At 37.9% G+C, this 24547-nt stretch overlaps 1 long non-coding RNA gene across 1 annotated transcript in view; it reads right to left on the bottom strand.

The window, feature by feature from the left end:
- LOC135580197 (uncharacterized) overlaps positions 1 to 24547 on the bottom strand; it is a 77189-nt gene that overhangs the window by 17021 nt on the left and 35621 nt on the right. Inside the window, exons 6-7 of the long non-coding RNA XR_010474509.1 lie at positions 23362 to 23598; positions 13903 to 14004 (exon numbers count right to left, since the gene is read on the bottom strand). This is a non-coding gene — a long non-coding RNA (uncharacterized LOC135580197). The remainder of the gene's footprint in view (positions 1 to 13902; positions 14005 to 23361; positions 23599 to 24547) is intronic.

Genomic DNA, 24547 nt, shown 5'->3' with positions numbered 1-24547 from the left:
TTTTGAATGATCTCAGGTGGCTGTGGTTAATTCTGAGTTTTTACTTCTCTTCAGCCAGTAGCTGGCATGATTTCAGGCGGAAATATACAACTCAGAAGTATAAGGTTGACCATGATAATCAACAAATTGCAAACACAAATAAAGAAAGAGAAGTTCAGTACTTGTATCAGAGAGAGAGCAATATCCTAACATGCCAAATGTGCCTGTTGGGACAGCTGCTGCACCTGACAGCCTGTCCTTTGTCACTGACTGACTGCCTCTTGTCCTCTAAATCCCGTGAGCCTGGTCCTGCTTGCTGCCCTCGATGCTGTGATCTGTGCCTGTTGAGAGGGCGCCAGGCCATCTGCAGCAGTTCTGCAGGCTGCATTTTCAGAAGTGCTCAGCCCTCACAATGGAGTCCTGATTTTCCAGAGTCTGGCGCCCATACAGCTATCTTTCTGCAGCATACCAAATTTTCAAAAGCACTTGGCCGTAAGCAGTTCCTGCTGACATTAAGCATGCCTGTCTGTTTATCCACAGCTGCTGCCTCTTTTGCAGGTCTTTCAAGCATCTCCTTTCCCAGTGCCTGTGTTAGCACAATGACCTATCGCATTGCCAGAGACATCTTTGGGATGTGAGGTTACATGATAGGGGAGCAATCACTGTTCTAGCTGGCTGGTGGGCACTGTGCTGCCTTGTTGGAGTTCTGCTAGCAAATGTGGCCAGGTCCCAGCTGCAGAGCTGAATCACAGCAACCTGTCTGTAGGGGTGGAAGCTCTCAGGACTCACCTCCCAGTGCTCTAAAATGAGTGAGACAGATTTCAGGGCTGGGGAAGGGAAGTAGGGGGTGTTGGGGGTTAGGGAGCAATGCAGGGTTGCATTCCCCTGTGTGAGTCACAGGTTTAGCATGTCTGTACATGTGGGTCTGTAACAAGAAGAGACAGGAGCGGTTAAACACTGACTCTCTACCCAGTTGCACATTTGCTCATCGTAGGAAGGTTTGATGACATTTTGAAAATGGGTGCTAATCTTGAGATGAGGTTAACAACAAGTTGCCCATGTTTATTCCCTCTTTGGAAGGCTCCATGCAGATTAACCTCAGGCTTGTACCATGGACATAGCACACAAGGCTCTTCCCAGACTTCTGAACATCGTTCGGATAAAGCCAGTCTTTCCAGAAATTAATCTGGGAAGAAACTGTATGTGCATAGAACAAACTATTGTTGTTTTGTAAACATTTTCCCTGTATTAGGTAGAAGTGAGATTGTCAGCTGTCTGAATAGAAGCACAAGGAAATAAAGCCAAATTCTCTACTCCTCATAGGTAGAATGGGCATAGGCCACTCACCTAATTGTTCAGAGAAAATGGTTTTCTTGCAAGTGTGCCTCTCATGATCTTCACAACAGTTAATGTCATTCCCTTCCAACTACAATTAGCATTGGATTGATACTGATGGTATAATGATGACTTGCTTTTATACTCTGTCAAAATGCACTGTGGTTTGTAAAATGCCAGTCCAACTGATAAGCAACAGAGCATAGGCTTACTCTGAAAAGTGGACTAAGAAAGGGTGGATATGCAGAAAAGTCTACTGTAATATGTCAGTACAATGACAGAGCCAGGCTGGAGGACAACAAAATGTGCTGTGGGGCAGAAGCACTTAACTACAGGACATAAACAGCAACAGATCACTGGGGTATCTGAAAAAAAATCTAAAACAATTTTGTCTTCTAAAAAGCCATTTGCTTGCCTTCATTTTTGCATTTTCAAAGGTTATCCTTTTATTCATGAGTAAAAAGAGCCCTTTAAAAATGATTAATCTGTGTCATTTTTAAGTTCCACAACATCCCATGCTGTTATGACAAACTGTGCACAGTTCAAAAGAAAGGAATGCTTCTTTCAAAGTATTCCACACACAAAGAGTACAGAGCCCAGCATGAAATAGCTAATGGCCCAAACTACAGCAAATTCTTTTTTTTTTAAGTTTTTCAATCTGAGAAGCATTCAGGTTTATCAAGCTGTGATCCAAATCTTTTCTATGCATACAGTGTCCTCCTGTCTTAATACTTGATTCTTAACTAAACACATTACATAGCAACACAGAGGTATTGTTTTTAAGAGCCCTCCATTCAGCATCAAAAATATGGCTTCAGAAATGCCTTTACTTGTAGCACGTATTTGCTGATGATTGCTCAAATGGGCAACTAATAAATGGCGCAGATTGAAAAGCAATTATAGAGGATGGTCCTTTCAGAAGGGGGTCCTTGAAAATAGTCATCAGTTCGAAGGGAACTTTGGTGGGTAGGTATCTTTCAGTGCAGATTATAAAGGATAGCAAGCCAGAGCCTGAGAAACATAGGGAGGCTGTTCATGCAGGGAAATGCTGGGGGAGTTATGGTCTGTCTAGTGACCATGCAGGTCTCTAACATCAGAGTTTGTCCTGCCGAAATCAGCTCCAAAAATTCAATTTATTTCAATGAGAACAGAATGTAGTTTTGTAACGTAAAGCCTTAAAGACTGAACGCTATTTCTTGATTTTGTGCTTAGGCTTATTTTCAGAGCACATGGATTGTAGGTCAAATGCCAGAACTTTGCACTCAGCTCTAGTGCCACATTACCAGTCTGACAAAATGCTCAGATACATTTGTGGCTGAAGAAAAAGGAAACAATGGTCACCTCTACTTACTAGCCACAAAACATGCAGATGCTCTTCCTTGAAATGTCTCCACTCTTTTTCAGACCACATTATTTACTTTCCATATGTAAAGTTCTGAAGATTTATCCAAAACCCACTGAAATCAGTGCAGACTTGCAGCTTCATAGAACTGCAAAAGAACCCTTTCTCCTCTCCTTACCACACTTACATGCACTCATTAGAAAATTGCTCAGATGTTTACTATTTACAGGATCTGGGGTATTGCTGTTACTAACGGTCCCTGGCCTGATATTTCTGCAGTGCATGCAAAGGGCGGGATGGCCAGCTTTCTGGGTTGAATGAGCAGATTTACTTAACTTGTGAATTTATGCAAATATTCAAATACATTAATTGCATGACTCAGTACGCAGTCCTGACTACCTCTGGTTAGATAACAATCATTGACTATACCATATGAGGAATCCAGGAAAATAAGATGCTCTATCAGTCATTACTATTTTCATCATAACCTTTGCCCACTTTTATGAAATTACTAGTGTCTTCTGCAGTAGTCTTGTGGCATCAAGAAATCTTTTACTACTATAACAGGCCAATTCTATTTCATCTGAGGGCCTGTTTCTACACTAACTGACAGCAATTTAGAAGAAAAATTCATAGAGTCACAGCACTAACAGAGGTGTCAAATGAAGATAATTGGTCCTATATTTTTAGCTTTTCAATCATTGTCTCTTTTCAACATTAAAAAGAGCAAAAGGAGTAATAAAATTTTGCAAATGCTAATCTAATAAAGAAAGGGAACTTAAAGAAAATGGGTTTAGTTATAGTTTATGAAAACATAAACCACCAATATTTTGCTTCCCTGCTTGTTTTCATATCCAGTTCCATAAAAACAGAAACAGGAAATGAAGTTATGGATTCCAAGAGAGAAAGCAGAAAACAGACTCAAACTGCAGATAGTTTCTTCTCTGTTTAATTTTTTCTCACTCCACTTCTCCCAAACAACCACATCTTTTACACTGAAAATCCTTCCAACAAAGGTCAAAGAGATCACAGACTACTGCACTATTACTGCCATAAAGGAGGAAGTGTTCATTGCTTTGCCAACATGCTATTTCCAGAAATACAGGTTCAATTTCTACAACAGCATTAAAGCAACAATTAACAGAATTGTTTTCTTGTTGTCCTGATGTTCAGGTACAGAGTAGTTCAACTAGCATATAAATTATTCCAGTTAAAGAAAGCTGCACTGATCCATGTGGCATAGAGTGGTACCCTACCAGCGTCTCATTCCAGACCTGCAACGACAGTGCAGCACTAGAAAGTGTTTCAGAGGTTTTTAGAAGTGTTTTAGAACCACAAGAACTCTAACTGTGAAAAATTAATCCCTCACCAGTGGTTTTAAAAAACAATAACATTTCAGACAAAATGAGTAAATAATAGGCTGACTTACAACTTTCAAGCACTTATGCAATCTGGGGAAAATAGGTGAGCTTAGGTTACCTTAAGATGCAAGGATGTATCGAAGAGGTGCACAAGATGGTCAGAAATTTTAAATCACTGGAGATGTCAAGAGACCACATGCTCTTGCTATATGTTAAGCCATAGAGTGATTATCAGCTAGAAACTCCTTGCCACATTGGCCTACAAGCATTTGTAGCTGCCCTTCTCTGGTTTCAATGTACCCTCTATTCTTCCCAGTACAGAGAATGAAATTAAATTTATCCCTGTATCAGCAGAAGAAAGGATGTTTATTTTGTTTTACATGTAGTGAAACCTTGGAAAGGAAGGATATATATTCAGCATACTGGAAGAAATCCAGAAGGAGGATGTCTCCTGAGGCTAATGCAATTATGATTCCATTTTGGTTGGCTGTGGGAGCAGAAGGCATCATCTAACTGCAAGAACTGCTAGACAAAGGTTATGGTCCTAAGTCTGTAGAGCACTGTGTACCTTGGACTCTGATTTTCTTAGTAAGTGAATTTGTATATGATAAGCTAGAGAAGAGGGGTAGTCCTGACACTGATAGATCTGCAAGCAGGGCAAGGGTTGGGAGTTCAAATACACAGTCTTAGGCTCTGACACAAAGAACAGCTGCATAAGGATATGCCTGTGCATTTCTGCAGAGCAGCTTGCTGAATGAAGGCTATGAGGTAGTTTATTTCATGGATTATACATGTATTTAATTAAAATTCTAGATAAATATTTGCAGCAATAAGTTTTTGAAGTACCGTAAAGTTACATTGTATTAAACATTTATTGCAATCATATGAAATATTCCTTCAGTTAAATATTTATTGTTATTTTCAGGATATTGGTATTGAGCTTATTATAAACACAGCACAAATGCAAAGCCATCTTTCTCAAAGCAATATACTTCTTTGAGTTGCTTTTAGACTTATTTCCTGATGGATATTTGCCATTAATGTACTATGACTTTTTCCTTTATGAAAAAAGGCTCTAGCCCAAGCTAAGAGAAAGCTGTAATTTAAAATATAGTTTCCACTGTGCTCAGCATTCTCACAGTAATAATAGTTTGTCCTTTTTCTTACTGCAGCTACTGTATTAAATATTTATGTTGATGTTAACTTTGTAAACAAAGAAACCAAATTAGGCTAACACACGAAGCCTATGATGTGTTTTAATATCTGCATTTGTTTCATGTTGTGGCCTTTTATGCAATTGATTCAAATGAATGTGTTAAATAATAAATACAATTTTTAAAATTACATCAAAGTTGGGGTTTTTTTGGTTGGTTAGTTGATTCCTTACCCCCCTCCGGCCCCCGGCCCAACCTGGGAATAAATCTTTTAAAAATAAAAGTTTTGTATGATAATTTCTTCCTGATCAGTAGTTGAACAGTCCAAACAACTTGAAGGTGCTATTTGAAGGACAACTGCTCACACTTATTGAGTTTGTTCTATTTGCCATGTTACCTTGGCATTTCTAGAAAGTTTGTTTCCTATATAATGCTTTTGCTGCTCATGACTGCATGAAATATTGTGTTTTGGATGGGAAGTGCCTATGCTGTGTGCTAGAGATGGGGTGCCAAGGAAAGGTATTCACCTGTCCAGACCTTATACCACTGGGACCAGTACATACCTGCTTCTTTGGTGTCTTTTGCACAGTGGGGTTTCACCATGATAAGCGTAACTGCTCTCCATCCCTTTGGCATCAGTACTAACACAGTCATCACTTCACAAGGTCTTATAAAATGTCTGGCCTTTCTTAATCCATTCTTTAAACCAAAATCACTTAGAAGTTGTCTTACTGCCAGTTGTCTCAGTCCACCCTGGAGGGCAGTCTGAAAGGTTGGATTTTTTTTTCTTGATTATCTGGGGAATCTGTCACTAAAAAGGAAAAGGAAATAAAAAAATCAACCAAAAAAAGTAATAAAGACAAACTGAGGAACTGAAGAATTTATTATTCTTCAGATAAGGGCAGTAAAGACTATCAATGAACCAAGTGTTATCACAGAAAAGGTGCTTGCATTTTCCTGCCTAGTTAAAGCTGTCAGTGGTCATGACATAATGCACATTCCTCAAGCTCAGTTATCAACACAGCTCAGAGAGACTTGTATATTTTTATGTTCCTGCTTTAGCCTGATAGTGGTCTTTTGCTGTACATTCTTTAGATTTAACACACATCTATTGGAAGTGTCAAACAGTCTGGTGTTCTTAGATCTGTTTTCCTTCTCTTTTCAATCTGATGCTTAGTGAAGCATTGAAGCAGCTGCAGTTAACATGTTGCTCTAAAGTTGGCTTGAAAGGGGAAAACGAAAATTTAAAGATGTATCAAACTTAGGATGAATTCACTCCAGAATTAATATACTCTGTTTTTCAAGGTCTAAGATAGTACTTGTGTACAGTGTGTTTTGACCTGTATACCTACAAAACTGTTACAAAAATTCTTCCAAAGCCAGGAACAACTTTTTTAAATTCAGTGAGGAATAAGAGAACTGAAATGTATCTTTTACTGATATTAGTGCAATGGTTGCCTGAAAATCCTGCACAATTCATATATGGAAACATCTTGGGAACAGAGTTCCTAAGTGTATATGGATACAAAATTGAAGTAAGTGACAGGAGGATTTCGAGGGATGTCCCAGTTGTGGAATAACTTTAGTTTACCTGAAAAAAATCTACACTACTTTTATGCCATATATGCACATTACCTGTGTGCTTTCTAATTAAGTCATAATTAACTATCTCTAGTTGTAAAATACTGTTTGAATTCTCCAAGCACTTGTTGGTGGCAGTTGGTTCATCTTGCTCAGCATTATCTTTGATATAGTTTGCTGACTTCTACTGAACTAAATGAAGGCCGGTTTCTCCTGCTAATATGAAAGTCAATCACGAGGACTTCATGCATCACTCATCCAGTGAGAGAGCACCATAATCTTCTAAGATAAGATAAGAAAAATGAATTGTGTTTTATGGTGCTTTGTGTGCTTTTAACCCCAGCTTATCATTAGGAAGATCCAAAGTTCTACAAAGTCTAGTGAGTCCCTTAATTTTGCTCCTGTAGGGTTTTAGGATAAGGAAAAGTAACAGAAAAAAAAAATCCTTGGGGTGAGAGAACTACCTCACAGGGTGGCTTTCTGGAAACTGGGGGGTGCACATACCAAAAAGAAAGAGCAGCATGAAGGTGCAGGCCTGGAGGTTACAGTTCATGGAACAATTTATAAAAATGAAACACTTTCCTCCTTCCAAAGATAGGTGCCATTCAACTGCAGCAGCCAGGGGGTTGCACTAAGTTTTACTGGGATAAGTCATACTACAGCCACTGACTGAAGCCAAAATAAAGATCTTTGTGCTAGTAAATATCAAAGCAAAAAGAAGCAAGCTCAAGCACTGGATCATACATCAGCCCTGTAGCTACCCTGCTCACTGATGCAGATTTGTCCCAAAAGAGAAACCACCATGTGCCAAACACTTTTATACCTAAGCCTCAAGGAAATAGCTCTTACTGAAGAGTGTTGTTATTCAACATCAAACTCAGTATCAGAAACATTGGCAGTCAGGCAGTTCCAGCAGTGCTTATATGCTGATAAAGTCAGTCTTACTTTTGGCTAGGTCACGTCCCCAAAATAACATCATTAGCACTTACAGGTAAACTCATGACTGTGGAGATAAAAGATAGTGCTGTATCTACTATGTCACCATTTTCAACACTAGTCACTTAAGGTACTGAAAGTTCAACTTGCCTATAACAGAGCTCACAGGCAGAGTACTGCACTGGATCCACTTATTGCTTCCCAGTAAGTCCCACATAAGGATGACATACTCCTACTGTCTTTTTCCAGACCTTGGTCATGAATCTTGTCTCTTCCCCATAAAAGCAAAAGGGAATAATACACTGCCAAGAAGTTTTGACTGATCCTAACAATATTGTAAAAATAGTTATTGTTCATCCATTCTAGATAATACATGCTACTGGCAATCTTAAAATGAATTGTGATATGAAAAAAAACCATTCAGATGAAACAGCAAACAGTGAAATTATATTATCTTAATTAAAGGTTTAGTTAGTGCACAATTACCTAATCTGACACACTAGGTTAATTTTAGACCCAGCTTTTCAGAAAATGCCAGATGTAGCCTTTTCCTCAAAACAAGCTATTGGTATCTATTTTTTGAGAGCCCTTAAAATGTCACCTTGCACAAGTCAGTTTAGAACTGAGATATCAGTACTAGAGTGAAAACAATGGTGTTCCTTTTCTGAAAACAAGTAGAATAATGTATATAATAGAAAGCTTCATAATCTAAGAGATCTCGTTAATGCAGTAAATTAATGCAATTCAGTCATCCTGGTATTGCCCTATAAAGTCCTTCATCTGATAATGATGTGATACTAAGAACTGCCTCGACTTTTCAGGTCAGAGTGCCAAAGCTGACTCAGAAATGTGATGCTGCCTAGAAAGTCTTTCCAAAAGCTGACTGGAAGACACCCTCTCAAAATAGGAGGAAACCAACTGTTAGCAACACTTGCAAGTTTTATTTCTTAACTGAATAATGTCTGAAAGAAATATATGTCAGATGCATAAAATAAAATAAGAAACCAAAAATAAATCTGAGAAGCAGGATAAACAGTTTCCTACAACTTTCTGTCAAGCTGCTTTACTCAGCGTTTCCTGGTATTCTCACTCAACAGTTCTGTGTCTTAAAATATGACACTTTTCAGAATGCTGACTTAAAATAATAATTGTAATTAAAATATATTCTCTCAGTAAAATGAGATTTCTTGTGTTTTGCATCCGTTGTGTCCTGAAGTAACCAGTAAACTAAAAAGAAACTTCTCAGCACTCTCTACCGCCAAAATGCTATTATTTGTTTGCACAGCTCAAAAGAGATAACTGTGCACTTGACTGAGCATTTAATATCAGGAAAGTTTTTAAAGTTTTCTGTTGCAGAGAAGGGATTGCTCAAAAAGCTCCACCATTGCAAAGATGCATAACTACATGAATTACTTGCCAGCAATAAGAAAGGGGGAAATGTTGGGTGAAATTGAATGAGATAGAGCAATGGAGGGAAAAAGGAAAGTGCTGGAAGATAAATGAGTGCTAAAAAGGTCTACTTGCAGCACATAAGACTGCAGAGCCAATACTAGCAATAATGGCAGTAGCATACTGGAATCATGCATGTGCAGAAGTGTGGAAGAAAGACCGCACTGTGCCCGTCTGCAGAAGCACAGGCTTAGGCAGAACTATCAACCTTGATTCAAAACTTTTTAACATTCAAACCAAAGAAAAAGGACCATCTGGCACATATAAAAGAAACAGAACTCTATTGGTAGAGAAGCCAGAGAGGATTCTGTTGCTGGCGTAGCCTGAGATTTCAGGGATACTCCAGATGGTAGCTGAGCTGTTGCTGTGTGCAGAGCACCCACATTACTCCTTCACATGGCCCTTGATGCTGGCCCAGGAGCACTGTGAGCACCTCAGTCCTTGGGTTCCCTATGGAGGTAGAGAGCACACCAAGGCAGGTGCTGGCAGATGAGTTGATGCTGCTATCTCAGAGCTATTAAGAAGCAGACAATGAGGAGGGGCAGGAGGCTGGGAAGGGAAAAATCACAGAGCTAGCTGAGGAAAAGATCTCCTTTAAATGCTAAACCACCTTGAAGAAACATGATGCCAGTTGAATGATAACACTAAATGCTGGTTAAGGGGAGGGAAAATAGTTGTAAATACAAAGTTAGAGCAATAAAGTTCAGGGCAATTTGGGTAGGTTAGGAGCACACACTTTTAAATAACTGCAGTTCCAAGATGAAAGAGGCAATGTAATGAGACAATAAGAAAAAAAAATCCACCTCTCCCCATGTTATAAAACACTAAGCATGCTCTTAGCCTTTTAATGAATAAAAGTCTTCATGTCTTCTTCATGCTGCTCCATGGCAGAAAAACCTTGTATAGCATAAACTGAGCATTGATACATGCAAAAAATGACTCGGGAGAGTAAGTCTAGTACTATGAAAATGAGTGAAGATCCATTTGAATTGCAGTAAGAAATAAAAGAGAAAATGTCATATCTCACATTATGAAAGTTAGAAATAGCAAGGCTTTTAAGGGGTAAGGTACGTATCTGGGAGAAGTAAATACCAGAGTATATAAATGATAATGCATAAAGGAAGCAGGAAAAGCTACATATGTTTTCTAAGTAATGTAAACTTTTCTGTATAAGCACAATGCAGACCTTCAGATCTCAAGGAAGATTCTTGTTAGTATCCAGATTATAGAAACATGTAGAATTTGATGGATAGAACTGAAATATAAGAATATATTTATATAACATTTTGTCCAGCCCTCTGAAATTTATCAGTGTATATGCTGAAATACTGTGTCTGACATAAATTAATTTGGCAGTAAAATATTATGCAGGTTAACATTTTGCTATGATGGGTAAGCAAATCTACAGTTTCAGTGCAATAGATTGTTTTCCATTAGCTTTACTTTTCCTTAGGTAATGTATGAAGGCAGTAGAAAACTGCAAGCTCAGACACTAGGAGAATATACTAACCACGCAATTACTTATGGTATTTGTGCAGAAACAAGAACAGACATCCATAGAAAAAGCCGAATAACCCTAAATTATTCCAACACTTACCTATATAGTCTATTCCTCTCCAACACCACATTTAATTAGATTTATACCTGCAGTACAGTAATACCAAAAGCTTTTAATTTCATTATGTTGCATAAAATCAGTTACAGTACTTTTCATCATCTCATGTTATGAATGATGGGACACACACACTGTTTAAAATGCTGACTGAATAAACTCCATGAGTTATTAGAACCACACATTGCAGGAGGAAAAGAAAAGTAGGATTAAGGTTTGAGAGACCCTGATCTTACTCAGACTTTATTTGGGAGAATGTAATGCAACATATCTTATTTGCAGCCATATAAAAAGGTCTGATACATGTAGTAAAAAAAAACTGAAGTTCTAATTCCAAACTGAGCATTTGACATATTGGTCAAAACCTTACAGATGAACAAAGGGATTTTTTGAATGATATTATCGATGTATTTAATGTCCTGACTCTGTACGTACTATGAGAATAAAGGATTTTTTAAAAATCTGGTCTTTCCTTTGGTTTCAAGACTCCACATTTGCCTTCCAGTTGTTGATCACAAACACCTGCAACACACTGGGAACTTAAAACCCCAGTGCCCAGGGTAGCACTGCCTGAACTGGGCTGGCTGGGAGCTGTAGTCAAGGCCACAGAGGGAGAGAATCTTTTCTAATCAAACACTGCTGGCCCCATGGAAAGCAGAGGGGGCTGAGGTGGAGGAAGAAAAGTGCCCCAAAACTGCTATTTCAGTAAAATAAATGAAGTTCCCACAGATGCAGAATTCACAGATTTAACTTCCTTTTTGTATGGTATTTTAATTATTATACTTTCACAGGCTCCTCTGACTCGCAAGTAGCACTAATCCGTATAGACTATATCATACTACTGAAATCAAGCTGTTGGGGTGTTTCATGTTTAATGTTTTATAAATAATTAAAAAAAAAAAAAAATTAAGGCAGCTGGTGCTCCTTGCTGCTTGGTACCCCTTGTCTTTTCAAGTGTACCCTATATTTGTGGGAATAAACCATTCAGATTTCAGAACTACACAATAAAGAATTTCCCAGCCCCAGACTACAGAACATATATATATATAGATGACAGATATGTATATTCATATTTTTATCCTCACTGAGGGTGAAAACAAACAAACAAACAAAAAAAAAAACCACAATGAAACAACAACCAACCAACAACAACAAACCCACAAACACCAAACCCAGAAAACCCTATACAACTGGTTTTTGAATCAGAAATTTTTAGTTTTAGCATCAGTACTCATGCAGTTCCCAGGATGCAATATATTTTGTACAGTAAACACTGGGAAAGGACTAGTGAATCCATGGACAAGCATCAAACTTAGAAATAAGATTCTAGATAACAATCAGTCAAACATTGATGTAGTAATAAAAACAGAAATAAAACCAGCAACCCTGTTTGCTTCAGCCTTCTAATCTCCCAGAAAACCCACCATTCTGTGTATTGAGAATGTAAATATAGAACCTATTTGTCATAGTACAAAAGATCATGTCCAAGTTATTGTTTTTGATGAATTTCCTTCTGCAGCAAGAAATCTGCAGCTTGTATACATTGCCCAAGTCCCACAGGTCATTCAGAATAACAATTCTTTTTAGTAAGTAATGCCTCACATACCATCATGCACAAGTGATAAACGGCAGTTGTCAAACACCCAATTGGCAATTCACTTTCTGACTTTAAGGGTCAGAATGCAAGCACTTGGAGTAAAATTCCTCAGAAAAACTCCACCAGCTCTCTATTCCATTTTCAATTACATAGATGTTATTCAAGTGATGAAAAATCCGAATCTGTCCTGAGCAGTACAAAAGTGATACTACTGTGAAACACCCAACTATACCAGTTCTATTTAAAAATTGGTGTGCTATTTCAGGAATTCATGGTGGGAAGAACAGTGAAGAGAAGGGCGTCATCAGTTCTGAAGGTAATTTAAAAGTTATATTTATACCTGCCATAGATGAAGACTTGGCAACAGTATAATACATATATCTATGTCAAACCTTTGAAAAAATAAAATACCAGATCTATCGTAAGTTATATGTTGTTGGAAGTTTGTCACTAACCTCATTGTAAAGGCTGACACCTGCAAAACTTGAACTTTCCTTTCTGAAGTCAACTACAAGGCTTAAATTGTTACCTTTTTGGCATCCTTCTTGTAAAGGTCACCATTTTGCGACAACACTGAAAAATCAATTGGTTCATCCCTGACATATGGTGCCAAATAATGCATTACAATTGATGCCACATGGAGCAAGACAGAAACAGTGACAGAATATCTTTGTCAGAGATCGTTAAAGTTCCACTGTTTTATACAGAATGATAATTGATGACGTGTGAAGGAACCAGTTCCCTCAAATCAGCCTGATTTCTTGTTAATGTATTTCTTTGGCTGATTGGTAACTGCCCAGTTGAGCAATGGTTCTGTTATCTTGCAAAGTCAAAACCCAAGGGCTGAGCTCCAGCCCAGTCTACCAAGAAATTTTTGAACAAGAAGGTGGGAGAAGAGGCAGAAAGGTCCTTTCTTCCATACCAAAATGAAATTAAGCTAGAACACTAGTATCCTCTGAAAGTTAGAGTAAGTTTTCTCTTCCTGCTTGTCTCAAGAAAACCTTCAATATTTGCAAAATACAACTTCAAATGCAGGCTTTACATGAGACAATCAGTTTTCTAAATTGAAAAATATTTTTTTGTCTTTGTTTCTTCATTTTCTAATATTATTTCTACCAGTAGTTCAACATGACAGCTTGGATATGTTACCTGAAAGCGAATTACAGAGATTCTCACTCCTGAAAAGATATAAACCAAGTATTTCATGTAAAGAGTAACACTCATGGGAACATAAATATCAGTTCTGTGAAGATGTAGAGAAAATATATTCAGAGAACTAGCTGTGCTACTAAGAAACCTCTTCATTAAAGGGATTCATTTGTTTGGATTAGACTCTGCCATTCGAACACAAAGTTTTGTTCCTGAGAGATCCCCTTTGTTCACTGACATTTGTAAAGTGCTATAAAATGCTAATTGGTATCATCAGCAAACGATTAACATTCTGTTTAGTCCTATTCTCAAAGCAAAAATTATAATAGGAAATAAAATGTCATACAGCAAAGAGCTGAAGACTTTAACAAGAGGTAATTTTATTTTCCTTTGGATGTTAACCTTACCTCCGTATGACTGGTTGTCCTTATACCCTTCCGGATATCCACTGCCTTAGCAACAAACATTTCTGCTTCTGACAAGTTGCCTCTGCCCAAGGAAATTTGCTGCTAAAGAAAAAATAATATTCTAATAAAAATCTGCTTTTGAATAATTTTATTTAACTTCTGTATCCCTACCATTTTTTGCTAACCTGCATATAGACCTCAGCTGACCACCAGTTTGCTTCTTTGCCCCAAAGTCTGTTTTGTTTCCTCCTGTCTCTATAATCAGGTATGGCTTTTCCTCTCCCCTCCACCAAACCTTGGAAAGAGAATCAGTCTGCACCACTGTGCTATAGTACAAAATGTTTTTCATAGCTTTGTTAGGCTAAGTACTGCAGAGTTCAAGCACAACATGGTATTTGAATTACTCTAACATGTAAAAACATTTCTGGATTAAAAAATACTTTATTGCCACCAATTTAAAACCATAAACATGCTTTGAATCCAATTCAATATATTCCTTATTTGTTCCTCGTTCTCTCCTGTTATTATTATTAGAAGGTATAAATTTCCAGCAAGGCTTGTGTTTGACAAGACTCCATTATTTGCACATGACAAGGTTTATCAAAAACAGTTGGATTTTTATGAGGAGCCTTTTATGTTTCCTCCATAAAATATAAATAAATGAAAAGGATTAGATGGAGGAAGCAGAGTATAATTCATCACCAATGTGAAGCAGAAGGAGCAGGCTGCAGATGGATGAACTGAAGAAGAACATGGTGACTGGTCTAGAGAAGAAAACTAACTCTCAAATGTTAGGGAGCAAAGAGCAGAATAAAGGAGCATTGACTTTTCTTGCCATTTTTAGGTGCCCCTAAGCGTGCAAAGTACAGAATCACCATACAATGCAAAAGCAGCTGTCTAGTTTTATTCATTTGGCTGGTATTTGTTTGTTTTGTGGTTACAGAATAAATTGAAAGACCAGAAGCTTAAAATTAAATCTGCTCCCTGTAGATAGTTAGAGAACAATTAGGAGGAAAAACCTTTTAAGGTGGCAATGTCTCACTCTGTTCTCATTACCCTCATGTCAGCCAGATAAAAATGAATTTAATTGCCTTATATTCTCATAAAAATAGGAATGGTGGAGATAGTGGCTCACATTTTTTTTGTACAAATAAAGCTGAAAAGTCGTCCTGCAATCTCAAGGCAAGTCCATAGGGTTACTTATATCCATCACATATGCCGTACAAAGAAACTCCAGGAACGAGGTTGTTTTCTTACACAAGTTAGGCAACTGCATCACCTTTTATGTCTCTGTCTGTGGCAATGGCATATACAAAATAGGCACATGGTAACTGTGTTTATGTGGATAGAACTTACAAAGTAAGCCACAAAAGACTTATGAAAAGTGTTCACAAGCTTCAGGTGTTGAATGCACCCAAAGATCTATCTTTACAAGCCCACTCTCTGCTTTCCAGCAGAACTGAAGTTCCTTTTCTCTTGAAACTCTAAAATTTTGGCATTTACTTTTGGTCCAATTCAGAATGAAAATGGTTTTGCAGACAGTAAAAACTCTAATATTTGCTTTCAGTAAGGTAAATATGAAAGAAAACATGCACAAACAAAATGTTTTATTATAGCAGAAAGTCAAAATACCTTATTATCTTATCAAAACGAAGTAAAAACATATTTATAACCATTTATTTAGGCACTGTTTCCTGCCAAATTTCATAAGCATCAATGTGTTCCCATGGAACTTTTCTGTTTTGGTGAAACTGCAGTGAAAAGCTTCTCAGAATGCTACAGTTTAAAGTAGACATTTCCAAGGACTCCCCTGAAATGAAAGCTGATGGTCATCATAGATATTTGGAACAGAAGGCATGCTGTTCTTAAATGCAAGTGCTATGTAAATACTTAGGTAGATGAATTATACAAATATTATCTTACCGTAAACCATTGCAAGATTCTCTGTATTTTTTTTTCAAAATGAATAGAGCCTCCCCTAAGATGATCTCTTACTACACTGTGACCTTATCTATAAAAACTTTTGGTTTTTATCTAGATGAGGTGTGTCTTTCTTCCCACACGTACCCAGGATTCTGCCTGTCAGTACTAAATCTCTTTCCAGTAAAAAAGGAGTCAGAGGAGAATGTCTTTAGAGACAGAGTGAATTATCCAGAATAAGTAGGAAAGCTTAGGTTAAAATAATGGCTTACAGAATGATGGGTACAAGATGGAGAGGGACTGTCTCAAGGAGATAAATTTTGCTAACAGTTTCCACAATGAAAAGACATACATTATACTTAACCAACTCTCTGACCCAAGTGTGTGAGCCACAGTAGAAATCCAACAGAGAAACATTTTTTGGCACTTTTACATCACCTTCCCAGAGCAGGAGTTAAATCACAAGTGTTACTGTGCAAAGCAAATAAAAACTTGCTATATTACAGACTTAGTTCAGAAAGAATAACTTAGTGTTTCATTCTTTCCTTCATTTTAATATTGTCATTTTTGATCTTGAACCCACAAACCTTTATACATGTGATTTCCCATACAAGAAAAGCTGAATGTGTGTATTACGGTTTGCAGGATCTGTGCCTCACATTGCGAGTTATTCATCAACTATTCTATCAGTGCTAGATAAACAGAGAAATAATTAATGGGCAACATCAGAGATTCAGGTGCTAGTTAAGGTAAACTCATTCCCAGGAATTTTTTTTTAATGCAGATCATGTAGCATTGGATTGACTGGCTAAATTTCTGTGTTAATGAAGTCTATCTTTTATTCATGGAACTAACCCTGAATGTTTTCATTTGTTGGGAATAAATTGTGACCTCCTGGTACTTCTCACTCTGCTGGGCCATGTGATATTTGAGAGAGTTGTATATGCCCTGATATAAGCAGGTTGTACAAATCTGACTCAACTGTTGATAGAATCTGAACAGATATATGACATTTATTTTGCACTGTTGGTCAAATCTTTGGCATACCCTGTACTGGATTACATCATGGATCAAAACAGGGAGAAAAAAAAAAAAAGGAGCAACGAAATGATATTTCAATACATGGGAGAACACTTAAATCTGATCTGTAGACATGCTAGCAACAAGCACAAGGCAAAAATTCAACTCCAGGCAGTCTGGGAAAGTTACCTTATGTACTGTACACAAAGGCATCAACATTACATTTGCTCTTGTTTCTCCATTTGTTCATTCAAAAAAACCCACAAAGCTGCTACAGTTCAGCCCCTCTTACTTGTCTCTAGATATAGAGCAGTGATTTTCCTGAAATCAAAATTGAAGAACTCATAGGGAAGGACTGATACGTAAAACAACATGCAACAAAGGCATCTTGGAGCTGTTAACTGCTACAACCTGGGAGTCATTCTTCCAAGGCCAGTTCAAAAGAAGCAACTGATTCATTGAGAGAAGTCAGCACACAGTGTCCAGCAAAGAGCTGTCCTTGTGACTCTTTGATGAGAGAGAGTTCAGTCACCAACCAGCCACCATCTCTGGTTTTAGTCCCTACTGACGTTCTATATGTCAACAAAATGTCAGATGTGATGTGTCTGGGACACGTGGGATCCCTGGGGCAGGGCATGAAACACAGAAGTGACAGGTGAAAACTAATTTAAACCTTAATCTCTCCACCACATTAGACATATTAGACAGCCAGAGATTGTGTCCACTCCTCACTTTTTACCAGAGACAAATACCAGTCTATGAGTCCCCAAAAGGTTGAACAGATAAGTTAGACAAGAGCAAGCTCAAGGCTCCTCTGCACTGAGCTTTGCCATACCAAGAAGGCATTAGGTAGAAAGATTGGGTTTATAGCATGGGCAAAACACATTTGAAAAGAGCATAACAGAGAAAAACGCCTATCAGAATTATGTAGTTATAAAGGAGCGCAAGGAGGCAAGTAGAACATCGCTGTTACAGAGAAGGGCTAGAAGAGATCAGTTCTGAGGAGCTGCGTTTAAAAAACTTGTGTGTTGTTTTTTTGTTAGTTTTGTGGGGTTTGTTTGTTTGTTTTTCTATGCAGACTCAGTTGAAAAGGTTTTCCAGATCCATCTCAGTACATTGCACAATGCAAGCAGTATACCTAACGACCCAAGGACACAGAGGACAGAGACTGACTCAGTATGTGCAAGTTCTCCTTAGACATATGGATTCATTGCTTAACAGGACCAACCAGACACACAGGAAGCAGGCTGCAGGTGCTATGCATATGCCCTCATCTCCTATTGCAGCAGACATCTGGCATCTCTGAATACCACAATTCATGTGCAGCTACTGGGCCATGTCCCCCGTCTGCACCCATCCTGCCACACTGGTGAGAAAAGGTGAGAAGATCACCTACCAACCAGGCAGGCTTTGACCAAGAAATCCCAAAGCATCATAAACATGATTGTCCTGTGAGTTGAGCAGCCTATGCCTTGGTCTGCTGCAAGAGCACATAAAGAAGCTGGAATGGCTGTTGTGCACCGCTGTTTAATCCTCATAGCATCAATGGCCTCATTGCACACCAGGATGAGCTATCTCTGAGTCTGCCTCTCCATTTGTGGCTGTGATTTGTCACTGCTTTCATTCCCAATAACAGGTTCAGAGAAATGAATCAGGGAATACAGAATAATATCTCAGACCATCTGTTTAGAACGTGGGTTTCACAGCTGAGCATTGATCTAAGAGCTACTAAAAAGGTGACAATTTTAGTCTGGCTCTTAATATATTCCTGTATTGCTTTAGTGATACCAAAAAAGCAGCTTTTAGCTCCAAAATTTTGCCACAGTCTAAAACACAGACTAAAATAACTTTTTAAGCAGGTGATAATCATAGTTTATGGGTCAAATTCTTCCACACCAATCAAATCAGATAGCAGTTCATTCTTTACATAGTCTGTCATTTCCAGGGGATTCCTTATCACATGGTGCATTGTCATGGCCAAGATGGGAATCCCACCCACTCCAAATTCAATTCATTAGTATGGACTAGACAGGAAAGACATCTGACATTATTTCCCAGTGAGCAGGAAAATAATAATAACAGTAATAGAAACAATTACTTTATATTCCACTACTTAGAAATATCAAACCACCAAACTCAAAGGAATAATTAAGATAAAATAAGATGGGTTAAAAAAATGCTAAGTTAATTGTGCAGAACACCACTATTTTATGTCCAAAAAAAATGTTTTTCAACTTAAAGGACCGATTAACATTTTGCAAATTCTGTATATACAGAGCTGTACCTGGTCTGTTGGCCTATTTCCATAAGTAGCAAGTGAGTTTTTAAACAAATGAACTGTGGTTATTTTCATTAGTGTTCTGGTAAGTTGGAATCATTTGCCAAAATAACAAGAAAATATTTGTTTCATGACAGTGAATGTTTGCTTTAGAAACGTGATTGTGCTCTAAAGACATCCAGTCATAGCAAAGTCATCAAGACAGCTTGCTTTGCACATTGCTGTAATACTATTTAAAATCTGCCAAAAGCCAATTCTGAACAAGTCAAGAAATGTCTAAGAAGCTGTAACATTATTGAGAAGTATAGTAAGGCTCACAGATTCGAACAAGGATAGATTTGATTAACTTATGTTGTGCCTACCAGACAGAAGTTGTACAAAAGAGATAGCTAACATACAAAGCTTGGTAAAATGTTTACGTCTTTCTTAAAAACAAGAATAAAAAATTGCTTCAGACAAAACTTGGCAAACTCTTCAACAGCTGTTTGACGGTGACTCAGAAGGCTGTTGACAGCCTGTGTCGCAGTTAGCCCACTCCTAGGAACCCTCTTCTACGTAGGTAGACTGAAGAGAAGGTGAAATTGGTTCAGAGTATGTTACAGTTTGTCCTGCAGTTTGACAGATACAGACCATTGCTATAAGTTTGGTGCACAGACTGCTGCTTTCATTATCTCAGCATTTTCTGAAACCTGAATAAGAACAACCCCAAAATAAAGTAACATAAATTTAACCACAACAGTATTGGCCTACTGTACATTTACGCAAGTTTGTGTAGGTTTAATTGGAAGTGTATGTTTATATATCAAGCCTGGAGACTTGGCTTAAGAAGACAGATAAATAAATGGTATGTGCCCCCCCCACAAACTTTTAGCTAGAGGGAAAGCAAGGAGTGCTTTGAAGTTTCTTATAAAATGCAGAAAGCAGTACCTGACTTAAAGTGGGAATATGCAGATTAGAATTCCTCAGATATTAAGCTCTTCTGGCTCACAAATTGTTTGTGTTTGAATGTAGGCTAAAGGAGAGGAAAATAAAAAGACCTGTACCATAAGACTTTTTAATGACACAATTGTGGAAACCAGTCCAAATTCCTGTTTTTTTCCCCTAACAAGAAAGCTGTCATTTATGTTGGAAGCTGTTTTTGATACCAGTAGATTTTCATGCTATTTATCTGCAGAGAACAAGCTATATAGTCATAATTTTTACAAGAACTTTAATTACCTGTCAAATTATTTTGTGCCTCACTTAGGGGAGGTAAAGGATATATTTTAATCTTACTTTTGGTACTGTTCTCGAATTCCAGTTGCCATCATTTAAGAAATGTTAATGATGCTAATGAACACTAAAGGTCAGACACTTAGTTTGTGTAAATTAGCACAGCTCAGTTGATTTTTGTAGCTCTATTGATTTACAGTTACTGAGGACCTTAAGATCCTAGCATTGCAATTTATTAGTCTTGGCTATAGATTTTGTTCCATACATTCAGCTGTTTAGAAGTGTTTGCAGGGTCAAATGAAAACGCAGGTTAAGACAACAAATGTCAGTCATTGTGAACCAAAACAACTTTTCATGTTTGTTCACACTTGCATTCATGACTTCATAGATATGAACACACATTAAAAAGTGAAATTCAGTTTAAACTTTTCAGCTTCGCAACTGAAGCACAAACAGAGCATTATACTTGGTTTCAACTAGCAAGCTCCAACCCCACCATTATTCATTTGCACGCCTCTGTACTCTGAATCTCAGGCCAATCTTCAATTTTAGTATAAAATCATAATACAGCAATCCTGGGCTCACAACTGAGGTGATGTGTTGAAAAAGGAGCAGATTGCAATCACCATAAACTCTTTGGAAGAATCTAAATGCCATTGTGTTTTAGCAAAACTCCTAAACGATTAGTCTAGCATGGTTCCTAGTTTCATCCTGTCTGATTCATCTAATGATGTGGGTTTACCTTTACACAGTATGCCTTAGCATGCGTCATGTGTTTTGTGTCATATTTCTAATCACCAGGTCAAAGTCTACTGCACTGACCAGTGTGACCACCACATTTGCTTTCTATCTGTATTTACCTATGTGAAATGAGAGCTCTTCAGGGCAGGGCCCACAAGCATTTCTAAATGAGTCTGAGTTTTAATGGCAGGTCTCAGCCATCACTATAACACAATCACCTATGAGAAAATTCCTCTTTATTTGCTCTAGGGCAGGAAGTACAGAAGTAACACAGACCTCTGCTAAGCAAAATAGTGACTCATCTGAAAAAACAAGTGGACATGTAAAGGCTGTTGCCTAATAATTCTGCATGAGATCCAGCCTTTCTTAAAGTGGTCATCTAAAAACATCATAAGATGGATGAGTAGAGCCTAAACAAGACTAGCTGCTCTGAAGACTTAAAAAATATCAAAGATATTACCCTCGGGGGAAAACAATGAAAATTATTCCACTGAAATATTCATAACAATGGGACAAAATATACAATGGCTGTGACAACCTCCCTTTTACATCAGGATAAACTGAAAATGACAGTAAATTTTCTCCCTTACTCGCATCAAATAATAAAATACTTAAACCAGAAAAGAAAATAAGCCATTCAGCTATGAGGTGCTGTAAAGCCACTAATTTGACTCTGGCAAAATAAAGATTTTAATACAAAGATACCTGAAAACTAGGAGAAGTGTTTTACGCTAGAGGTTAAGGAGGAACAGTGACTGAGTGCATGAGCACACAAATTTCATTTGGGAAAAGCAAAAGAAGAATTTTGAAGGAAACATTTGAACAATAGCTTTTGTCAAGAAATATGCGTTTTCTAATCAAAACAGACACCTGTCCAACCCTCAGACCGCATATTCTTCTACTGTTTTCATCATCCTTGAGAATTGTTCAGCTAAGTCTAGAGCAACTAACACCAGAGCGCACAAATACACCTCTATGGCACTTTCCAGTAAATTACTTCCTGGCAACTCAGGTGTCAATACACCTATTGCTGAAGGTCTGAGGCTCAGAGAAAGAAATCAGATCTTTGAGTCTGTTAGTTGGAAGCTTTTCACTTTTATGTCTTCCACAAGATCTTTCCTAACATAAAAAAAAAGTGGAGGAGATAATCAGAAACCATAGGATGAGTCAAGTAGGGAGAAACTGATCACTCTGCTGCTCCACTTGGATATGCACAACGAGGCTATATGACTTCCGCCATCCTCATTGCCTGTGGCAACACTTGATGGGGCTGAAAGACTTGATTTGAAATTATCGCCTTAGCCTTAGTAGAATATCATTACATTATAGGTTTGTGTCAGAAAAGGTGATTAAGTTAGAATTTACTTTTATCACCACATTAGCTTTTCTAGAGAACTTTAAAAGTTACATTTAATGTTTTAAGTCCCCAGACAAAAAGCTGGAAGAATCAATGATTTGTCTTGCCCTTTTTGTTGCTTTCATTTTCAAGCCTTTATCCCTGGCTTATGAATATTAGACCGCAACAGACTGGGCTGTGGTAATATAAAGTATGTTGGCTTCCCAAGTGCTAGAATACTTTAGAAAAACAGAGAAAAATAAGAACACTAAGAAGAACATACTTAGCAAAAAAACCCCTATCACTCTGAGTGTATTATGAGTATTTATGTTTTAAGTAGGGTTGGACATACCCTGGTGCTAAAGATACGTGCTATATGTTGCAAGTGGGATTTCATAGAGCAACAACAGCAAAATCCCGAAGCTTTCTAGCAATATCAATGAAAGTGAGGGCAACATAACTACCCCTTTTTCTGAAAGCATCAGAAATCCTGGAGAAGAAAACATTTTTAACAGAAGCAAATGGGACATCTAGAGGAATAGATAAAACTTAGATGGACTCCTAGAACTTTTTTGTTTTCACCAGAGCATTATCAGTATCAGTCAATTCAGAATTTTACTGAAATTGGATGAAAAGTTGCACAGTAATAAAAAACCAACTTTTTGAAGATTAGACTTTGGTCCCTTACTTCACCACATTAAGAATTTGAAAACACAACTTAGGTATTTTGTGAGAAATGCCCGTAGTTGCCCCTGAGACAGACCTTCACCTACCTACTCTCCACTTACTCTAGCATAGATTCTTGCGTCTTCATAACAACCTGTTGAACCTAACAAGTATTTGGACTTTTGCTCCTATCCCTAATCAGGACACACATGAAACTGGGATTTGTATTTTAAATGAGCTACAGAGCTTCCTTTTACATTAAACAGTTCCTGTTCAGTGTACCTACCTGAAGCACAGCAGCCTCATCAATCTAGGATTTATGACCTCCGTGATATTATTCTTTCTTCCCTCCCACAGAGTAGGCACAAAGCTACATTTTGCAGTCTCTGCTTGTGGAAGCTGCCTGAATCCTCGCTCTCTGCAATTTGACTGCTATACACATTACTGTTGTCAGATCCATAGGCATTTTTGACTCTTCTGTCCAGTTTTCTCACCATAAGCAGATGTCATTTTCCCATCTCTCCTAAAGTCATACAAAACAAGAGTTTGACAGCAGTTTAATTTACCTTAGCTATCTTCGGTCCTTAATATGCATTAATACTGTTGCATAATGGAAATGCACTTATCCCTCTGGAACCCATCACAGTCCGTGGGAGCTCTTCTTCCATTTCTAGCAGTTTGAGATGAATAACGCAGCCTTCCATAGCTCCCACTGTCATTCACACCTTGCCCTCTCAGAGCTCATGCTCTGAGGCAGTGTGGCACAAGAAATTTAGTTATATTCACCTAACATGTTACCACAGTATAAGATTCCAAACTTAAACATAAAAACCAGTCATTTCAAACAAACTTAAAGAAAAAGAGTAGACAGCATGATATATAGACAACAGCAAAATGGAACATAGGGACGCCTGAGCTGTGTCAGGCTGTGTCAGGAGCAGATACTAAAAAAAAAGGTAACAAGGAGCGAACAGGCACCAATTAATCCTTCCTCAATACACCCCCAACACAATGCAGTTGTTGAATACACTCCACCAGCAGCATTCCTTTTAAATACAATATTGTTCTACGCTGAGAGAGGTACTACACCAGGCAAATATAGTGATAGCAGTTTGACTCTAATTATTTCAAGGAAAACCCAAAACTAGACCTTTCCCACATGACAAAATGTAAAATACGCACAGTAACAAACTAGAGAAGAAAGATGAGGAGAGTATTATTCACTTGGGCACAGCTAATTCAACCAGGTAACTTTTGCACCACTCTCATCTGCCAGGTCAGAACAGAGGCGCAGTCAGGATAGATGTGTCTAACCCCACAATGTAAATTTGTCTTAAAAACTGCACTCAATCCTTCCATTTCCTTTGCAGAAAAACTACTCCACTTTCTCCCACTGAGGAAGAAATACCTGTTATGCAGCCAGTCTGTGTATTTCTCCCTCTTTTCCTTCCCATCCATGCTCAGAGAAGGGA

The sequence above is a fragment of the Columba livia genome, chromosome 9, assembly GCF_036013475.1.
Source record: "Columba livia isolate bColLiv1 breed racing homer chromosome 9, bColLiv1.pat.W.v2, whole genome shotgun sequence".
NCBI lineage: Eukaryota > Metazoa > Chordata > Aves > Columbiformes > Columbidae > Columba > Columba livia.
Note: the sequence above shows the minus strand (reverse complement) of the source record. Positions and strands in the feature narration are given on the sequence as shown.